The sequence below is a fragment of the Camelus bactrianus genome, chromosome 29 (genome assembly GCF_048773025.1).
Source record: "Camelus bactrianus isolate YW-2024 breed Bactrian camel chromosome 29, ASM4877302v1, whole genome shotgun sequence".
In the NCBI taxonomy this organism is placed as follows: Eukaryota; Metazoa; Chordata; class Mammalia; order Artiodactyla; family Camelidae; genus Camelus; species Camelus bactrianus.
Window position 1 is genome coordinate 19,779,685 of NC_133567.1, and position 8,223 is coordinate 19,787,907.

Below are 8,223 nucleotides of genomic sequence, written 5' to 3' on the forward strand. Positions count from 1 at the left end.
GAAGCTTCTACATTTAAAAAATCTATCTCCAAACTAAATAAGCTGTTAAAATTTTATGTGGAGATGATCAAAACTCTTGGTTTTAAAAAATAGTTGCAAATGTGAAATATTTCTTGACTTGGACTTCAAGAAAGCCTGGAGTCCCTGGGATGCTTACGGTGAAGATTTACAAATGGAAGGCAGAGGGGACCTATTCTCTTCTTCTCTGTTCTATTTGCTTATTATATATGTATGCTCTCCTCAATACATGTTTGGCCTCTTACGACCACCAAAACCTAACTCACACAGAAGAACATACACTTAGTAACATACGGCCCTGCAGCATCTACGTCACACCCTTCCTCACTTCTGTGCTGGTTCTGCTCCCACGGGGCTCCACACAAACACAGTCATCAGCAGGGCCTTCTTGATGCCAAACCCAATGCAGGTCATTTCCTGCACTTGCACTTCAGCTTCCTCACACCGGAAGCTGACCCTGCCGATAAGAAGAGTCTTGGCTACATTTCGGAAGTTCAAGCATTTGATTAAAAGTGGTGTTGATGTGACTTGTGCTATTTACCTTTCTCACACTAATGTTGTTCTGGCTTCCATCAGAACGAAGAAGAGTGAGTCTACTCCAATACTCTGCCTTCCTCTTCCAAGGGTAGAAGTACTCCACTCGTCTACATAGCAAACTTCTGCAAACATTGCCAAGAATTTGAAAGATCTTTCAGTGTGGAGAAAGAAACTCTCTATCTTAAAAACTGTGGGCTTTACTGTTAGTAAAATGGTAAGAAACTTCCTTCAGGATCATGAATTCAGACTTGCTTATAAAGCAAGATTTTGAAACAGCAGAGGCACACCCAAATACCACAAAGAGAAGAAGAACACACAAAAATCTGCAAAATTACAGCAATCTGGGGCAGTTTCACTCAGGTGCTAATGGCCCTGAATGACATGAAGTTCTCCACATGAAACCCCAGTGGTTCATCTTCAGTGGGGAAGGAAGTACGTGCTTTAATTTTAGAAGATTTTAATAAAAATTGCTAAAGTAAAATGGCTAAGCCCCTAACCTCTGTGACACCAAAAGCTATGTTGCACCATTCACTTCTACTAATACAATAAATAAAATGAAGACTGTCTTGTTGTTTTCTATACCGTTGGGTTTTGTGCTGAATGTTGAAGAGTTTGAAGCAGCTACCTTGGATTGTTATCCGGAAACACTGTTCGTGAATCATGCATGACTAAATCAACCTTTCGGTTTTGCAGAGATTTGCATCCCTGCCTAGGCAATCCAGGGCCACCATGATCTCACTGATGTACTCAATTCATTGACAGTGACTTACACACTCTTCACTGGTGTAGCAGTGGGCTCTTAAGTGAAACTGACATGTAGTTTCCAGCAGCATCTATTCATTTCCCAAGCAGAAACTTTAAATATAATAGATATTTTATCTTGGAGGGTACAAACTAAAAGGCATACCAGACTTACTGAGTAACCCAGCTTTTAAAGCAGACACTTAATAACACACACATACAGACAGACAGACAGACAGACACACACACACACACACACACACACACAGACACACAGACATTCAGGTCCTAACACTTCTACTTGGAAGATACTGTTACCAGTACATTTTTAAATGAATCAAGAGGTCTTTGGGGTTTGCTGGGGAACTAAATAGGTTATCTAAACCAAGTAGTAAGTCTTCCATGAAAAATGCTATAACTATAGCATCATCAGAGCTCTCAAAGGAGGCATTTCTAGCCAGTTTACTGAAGTTTTTTGGGTTTTCTTTTGGTTGGACTTAACCTGGTTTCCACTCACTCCATCTTCATTGGACATAAAAGACAATTGGTCAATATCCTTTTAGATTTTCAGAGGTAACAAGATGCCAAGTCTACCTCACCAAGATCACAGAATACAAGATTTAACAATGCAAAAAAAAAAATCACATTTCTATATACTTACAACAAACACACAGAAACTGAAATTTAAAACACAGTTACACTTACAATTACTCCAAATAAAATAAAATACTTAGGTATACGTTTAGCAAAAACATATATAGAATAACCTGTTTCCAGAAAATTCAAAAGCACCACTGAAAGAAACGAAGGAAGAAATACATGGAAAGACACATCATGGCAATGGACTGAAAGACTCCACATAATAAAGGCGTCAAAATCTCAGCAAGGTTTTTATACACACAGATATGCTCATTCTAAAATGTATATGGAAAGGCATAGGACCTAGAAACTAAGACAATTTTGATAGAAAAGAATCAAGTGAAAGGAGTCACCGCACCCCGTATAAAGGCTTCTTCTGTAGCTACTGTACTCAGGACAGTGTGACGTTGGCAGAGGGAGAGATGCAGGGCTCAAGGGAACACAACAGAGAGCCCAAAAAAGACCCACACAAACATGTCCAACTGATTTCTGTCAAAGGTGGAAATACGGTTTGATGGAGGAGAGACAGTTTTTTTAAACAAATGGTGCTGAAGTGTTGGACATCCACAGGCAAAAACACGAACCAGTCAACCTACACCTCACAGAAAGTAACTCACAACACACCGCTGGTGTGAGTGTAAAATGATACCGTCACTGTAGGAGAAACGATGGCATCTTCTTGTAAGACGAGGTGAAGTATGCCCTTCCCATAACTGAACCAGCAACTGTACTCGTGGACATTTTTCTGAGAGAAAAGAAAACGTACAGAAATGTACATTCATGTACAAAAATGTGTACATGAATGTTCACAGTAGCTTTATTCATAATAGCCCCAAACAGGAAACAAACCCAATGTCCTTCAATTAGTTACACCAGCGGTGGTAACACCAAACCATGGAATACTACCCGGTAATTAAAAGGAACAAACTGCTGATGCATGCAACAACTTGGTGTTGGTTTGAAACCATGGGAGCTCCCCAGGTGAAATCTGGAACTGGTCCTCATACACGGAGAGCAAAAAGAGACGGAAGAAAGAGGCAGCCACTCCGGATTGGTGGGTGGTGGTTTTAGTAAGCAAGGGAAGTTACACACTAGGCTTGTCTTGGGTGACTGCAAAATGAGTGGATCTCCACATACACCCAACAGAATCTTAAAAAAAGAGTTTATACAGGGTTCAGCCACTATTTAGTGTAGATGGTCTTAGCAACCCCTTACTTTCTTAAGGCTACATCCATGAAGCAGCTCCTAGTGTGGGAACAGTGGGCAGAACGAACATTCCCAAGAGAAGGCAAGCAGGGAGGAGCCTCCAATTGCCCAGTTCCAACCCACACGTCAACTGGTGGTCACATTCTCCACAACCTCCTCCAACACTTGGAAGAATCTCAAGGGAATCATGTTGCATGAAAAAAGCCAATCTCAAAGAGTTAAGACTGTATGATTCCATTTGTATAACATTCTTGAATGACCAAAATACAGATACGGAAAACAGATGAGTGGTTTCTAGAGATGAGGGATGCCAAGGTGGGAAGGAGGGAGCTGTGGCTGTACAAAGGCAACCCGAAGGGTCTCTGCGGTGGGACTGTTCTGCATCTTCACTGTGGTGTTGGTCACATGAATCTGCACATCAGATAATGCTGTGCACATACACGGGTGCATGTAGAACGGTAAAATCTGCGTGAAGTCAATGAATTGCATTAGTGCCAATTTCCTGGTTGTGATATTGTGCTAGAATTATGCAAGACGTTCCCACTGGAGGCAACTGGGTGAAGAATATACAGGATCTTTCTGTACTATTTCTTACAACTCTGGGTGAATTTACAATTATCTTTTAAAAGTTTTTTCCAAGAATTAAGAAAAAGGTAAAAATAAAAAAAAGAATATATAGTCTATTTCCATTTACAGGTGAAGAAAGGAGCAAGCAGTAAGATTACACTGCTAGGTAAGAGCTGGGTCAAAAATAAGACTCAGGCCTGTGCATTTTCCACTATACCATAATTCTTAACACAAATAATAAACTAAGCAATTTTATTATTGTCCCATCCCATTCTGGGTGATCAAAATAATTAAGGTTATATAATTAAATTTAATTATATATATAATTAATAATTAATATAGTAATTAACTTCAGTGAAAAATGTAGTTGAAGATACATGGAATAATATTAAGAAAATAAGGGAATATTAAATGTAAGTATTATGTGGTTCTAACTTAAATATAATAAAAACCCAGAGAAAAAAGGTACAGACTTCTGTTTGTCACACAATTCTGCAAATCTGAACAAATCCAAGGCAAATAACCTCATTTATACAGAATAATCCATAAGAAAGAGACTTCTTATCCAGATGCCCAGATCCACCTCCAGATACATTCCACGCTTAGGATACTATGTTATGGGCACAAGGTGGACCACCACAGGGATGACCGGCTAATGGCTACCAGATACCTGCGCTACCCTGCTCCCCACCTGCTCCGCAGCAAGCCCACCACACAAAACATCCCAGGAGAGACCAAGCCCTTTTCTTCACAGAAATAAGCCACACATGGCAAATACATCTAGCCTATCTGAGGTGGAATTCATTATTTCCCTCAGACACAAGATTTAAATTTATTACTATTGTAATCTGCAGCTCAGCAATGACAAAGGCATTACTGTCATACTCAGTTCCATCTTGCTAGCATACACTTCGCAACAAAACCCTGTGAAGGGCTGGAAAGCGGGGTTCTGCACGTGGGGCTGACTCAGTCTGCACTGCGGTGAGTTCCAGTAACGAGGAACATCATTTGGATTCTGGCAATGAAAGTGGATTTTTAGGCACTGTTTACCTTTCTCTGAAGATGATGGATTTTTAAGGTCTGAGGATAAAGATTAAAACTTTTACAATAGTTTTGTAACATCTTGGGAACTTGTTATAAAGCTTAACGTTCAATGAAATATGTTTCTTTTTTAGAAATCAATTTTTCTTGCTCTCCCAGTCAAATATGTGCTATTATTGCACTATAACACTGGGATTCCATTCAGTTCGTTTGGCTATATTTCATATCAGTTTTTCCTGAAATTTTTTTTGTATTCATATTCAATGGTCACTTCTTAGGACTTTACTCAAATTTTTTTTTAACTTGGCTGATTTTGTACCTTTATTTATATTTGCTTTTTAATCATGTACTGGATAGAAATTCATTCTTAATTGTGACTATTATTGATATATATATATATATATTGATATATATATATATATATTCCTTTTCAGATTCTTTTCCATTATAGGTTATTATAAGATATCGAATATAGCTCCCTGTGTTACACAGTAGATCCTTGTTGTTTATCTATTTTATATATATTAGTGTGTATCTGTTAATCCCAAACTCCTAATTTATCCCTCCCTCTCCCCTTTTCCCTTGGTAACTGTAAGTTTGTTTTCCATGTCTGTGAGTCTGTTTCTGTTTCGTAAATAAATTCACTTGTTATCATTTTTTTTAAGATTCCACATATAAGTGATATCATGATATTTGTCTTTCTCTGTCTGACTTACATCACTAAGCTTAAGTCTAGGTCCATCCATGTTGCTGCAAATGGCATTATTTCATTCCTTTTACGGCTGAGTAATACTCCATTAAATATATATATCCCATCTTCTTTATCCAATCCTCTGTCGATGGACACATGTAAGGTTGCTTCCATGTCTTAGCCATTGTAAATAGTGCTGAGCTATGAACACTGGGGTGCACGTATTTTTTAGAATTAGAGTTTTCATCTTTTCTAAATATATGCCCAGGTGTGGTATTGCTGGATCATACGGTAACTCTTATTTTTAGTTTCTGAAGGAATCTCCATACTGTTCTCCATAGTGACTGCACCAACTTACATTCCCACCACCAGGGTAGGAAGATTCCTTTTTCTCCACACCCTCTCCAGCATTTATTATTTGTAGACTTATTGATGATGGCCATTCCGACCTGTGTGAGGTGATACTTCATTGTAGTTTTGATTTGCATTTCTGTAATAATTAGCGATGTTGAGCATCTTTTCATGTATCTGTTGGCCATCTGGATGTTTTCTTTGGAGAAATGTCTATTTAGGTCTTCTGCCCATTTTTTTGATTGGGTTTTTTTTTTTTTGATATTGAACCGCGTGAGCTGTTTATGTATTTCAGAAATTAAGCCCTCATCTGTCGTACTGTTTGCAAATATTTTCTCCTATTCTGTAAGTTTTTTTTTCATTTTGTTTATGGTTTCCTTTGTTGTGCAAAAACTAGTAAGTTTAATTAGTCCCACTTTTATTTTTGCTTTTATTTCTTTTGCCTTTGGAGACTCACCTAAGAAAACATCGCTAAGATTTTATGTCAGAGAATGTTTTGCCTATGTTCTCTTCTAGGAGATTCATGGAGTCCTGTCTTTTTAAAAAGTTTTTAAGCCATTCTGAGTTTCAGTTTTGAACATGGTGTGAGGGAGTGTTCTAACCACACCGCAGACCCTTCAGGCTATCTCCGGACACCCAGACTGAGTCCTGTCCCCGGGTCTGTCTGCTGAAGCCCGAGTTTCAGCACCAGCGGCTGCACACACCAGCAGGTGCGTGTCTCAAGCTGGGAAGTGAGGCAAGGTGGTGGCGAGGACCGTCTGTGCTGGGCTTTCTCTGTCCTGCTGCCGCCAGACAGTAAGGTCTCCCCTGAGCCTCGGAGGCTCCCCATCTGTCCAGGCGGATCTCCCAGCCTGTGAAGGGGGTTCCCAGGGAGAGGGAATCTTTCTTGTTTCATAGCTGCCCGCCAGGGGCGCAGAACCCGTCCTGATTCCTTTTTTTTGTTTGTTTCCCTTTTGTCCTACCCAGTTACATGGTGATCTTTCTTGCAGCTTTGGTTGTATGAGATCTTCTGCCGGCGTTCAGGAGGTCTTCTGTGAGAACCATTCCACATGTTGATGTATTTGTGGATGGAGGGGAGCTCCACGTCCTTTACTCTGCCATCTTGATCTCTGCCCCGCCTCATGGCTTGCTTTTAAATTACAGCCCCATTATTTGCTTTATATATATCACATGCATGATATGGAGTTAAATTCACCAGAAAGTTGTCTTTTTTTGCTTTCGACTTGTATTCTCTAATGTAGAAACTTCCCTGTCTGCACACTGTTTTTCTCAGAATGGATAGGCTATTACAATCTCTTCATAGCTTGTTATTTCTGTATTTATAGGAACACAACTTAAAAGTCATGTATAACACATGCCTGGGATAAAAAGTACTTAATGGCCTCCTTCCCTCCAAAATTACAAAAAAACAAAAACCTCCTTATAAAATGACAATGCTTCCTACGTGACGGCATGTCACCGGCAAAGTCAGCAAAGCTGACGCAGTCTGGCACTAAGGCTTGTCGCCGTCACCCCGTCCTGCCACGAGGCTCCCTCTGGTCCCCTGGTCTCTGCACTTGCTACGTGCTTCTCGCTGTTGTATCCTCTTGCTTTGCTTTTTGCCTAGAGTGTCATTCTCCTCATTCGCCACTTTACAATCTGCTTCTCAGCCCTGAGCCTTGGTTCCAACATCATTTACTCCAAAGCCCACGAGGACTCCACTAAGTAGTTAACTTTCCCCTTGCTGGGTTCCCGGAACACTTCTGAGCTCGTTCCTACAGAACTCAAAAGGCTGGACCGTGAATACTGGCAAACATGTTTGTTTCCCCTATTTGACAGGAACACCTCAGGTGGGGACCATGGGAAAGCGCCTGACGTAAAGCAGGTGACAGACGGAGCAGGCTTGCTTCCTGATCGGCCCCGGCCATTGGCCTGCTAGGTTGGGCTACTGTTCCGTTTTTGGAAAACAGGAGCAAGTTTACTCTCATGATCTATAAAAAAGGCAGGAGCCAAGTACACAGGCTAGGACATTTTTTTTTGTTTTTCCAGCTGACCCGGGCAGGGATCTCTCAGGACTCCCATTTAGAAGTAAGAGCTGAGGGGGGAGGGTATAGCTCAGTGGTAGAGTGTGTGCCTAGTATGCACGAGGTCCTGGGTTCAATCCCCAGTACCTCCAAAAAACCAACTAAATAAACCTAATTACTTCCCCCTCCAAAACAAACAAACAAAAAGATAGAGCTGAGAGAGGAAAAATCCATGCTTGCTCAGGATTCTGTATGTAACTAGCCACGTAAGGGTGGGGCTTACTTTCCTTAGGGGGTGAATGAACCAGAGGGCAATCCCACTTGCAGAGCAACAGCTGGGCAAGGAATCCAGTGCCCTCAGGCAACTGGGAACCCCCTGAAAAACACACTCTATGTTATACATCCAATGTACTAGGACACTAAGGTTAG

The 8,223-nt window shown here is 40.7% G+C and overlaps 1 protein-coding gene and 1 non-coding gene across 3 annotated transcripts in view; one reads left to right on the top strand and one right to left on the bottom strand.

Annotated features, from left to right (window-relative positions):
* ZNF704 (zinc finger protein 704) overlaps positions 1–8,223 on the bottom strand; it is a 178,797-nt gene that overhangs the window by 150,471 nt on the left and 20,103 nt on the right. The gene's annotated exons all lie outside the window — the stretch shown is intronic.
* On the top strand, positions 7,874–7,946 carry TRNAT-AGU (transfer RNA threonine (anticodon AGU)). The gene has a single exon. It is a non-coding gene; the product is annotated as a tRNA-Thr (tRNA).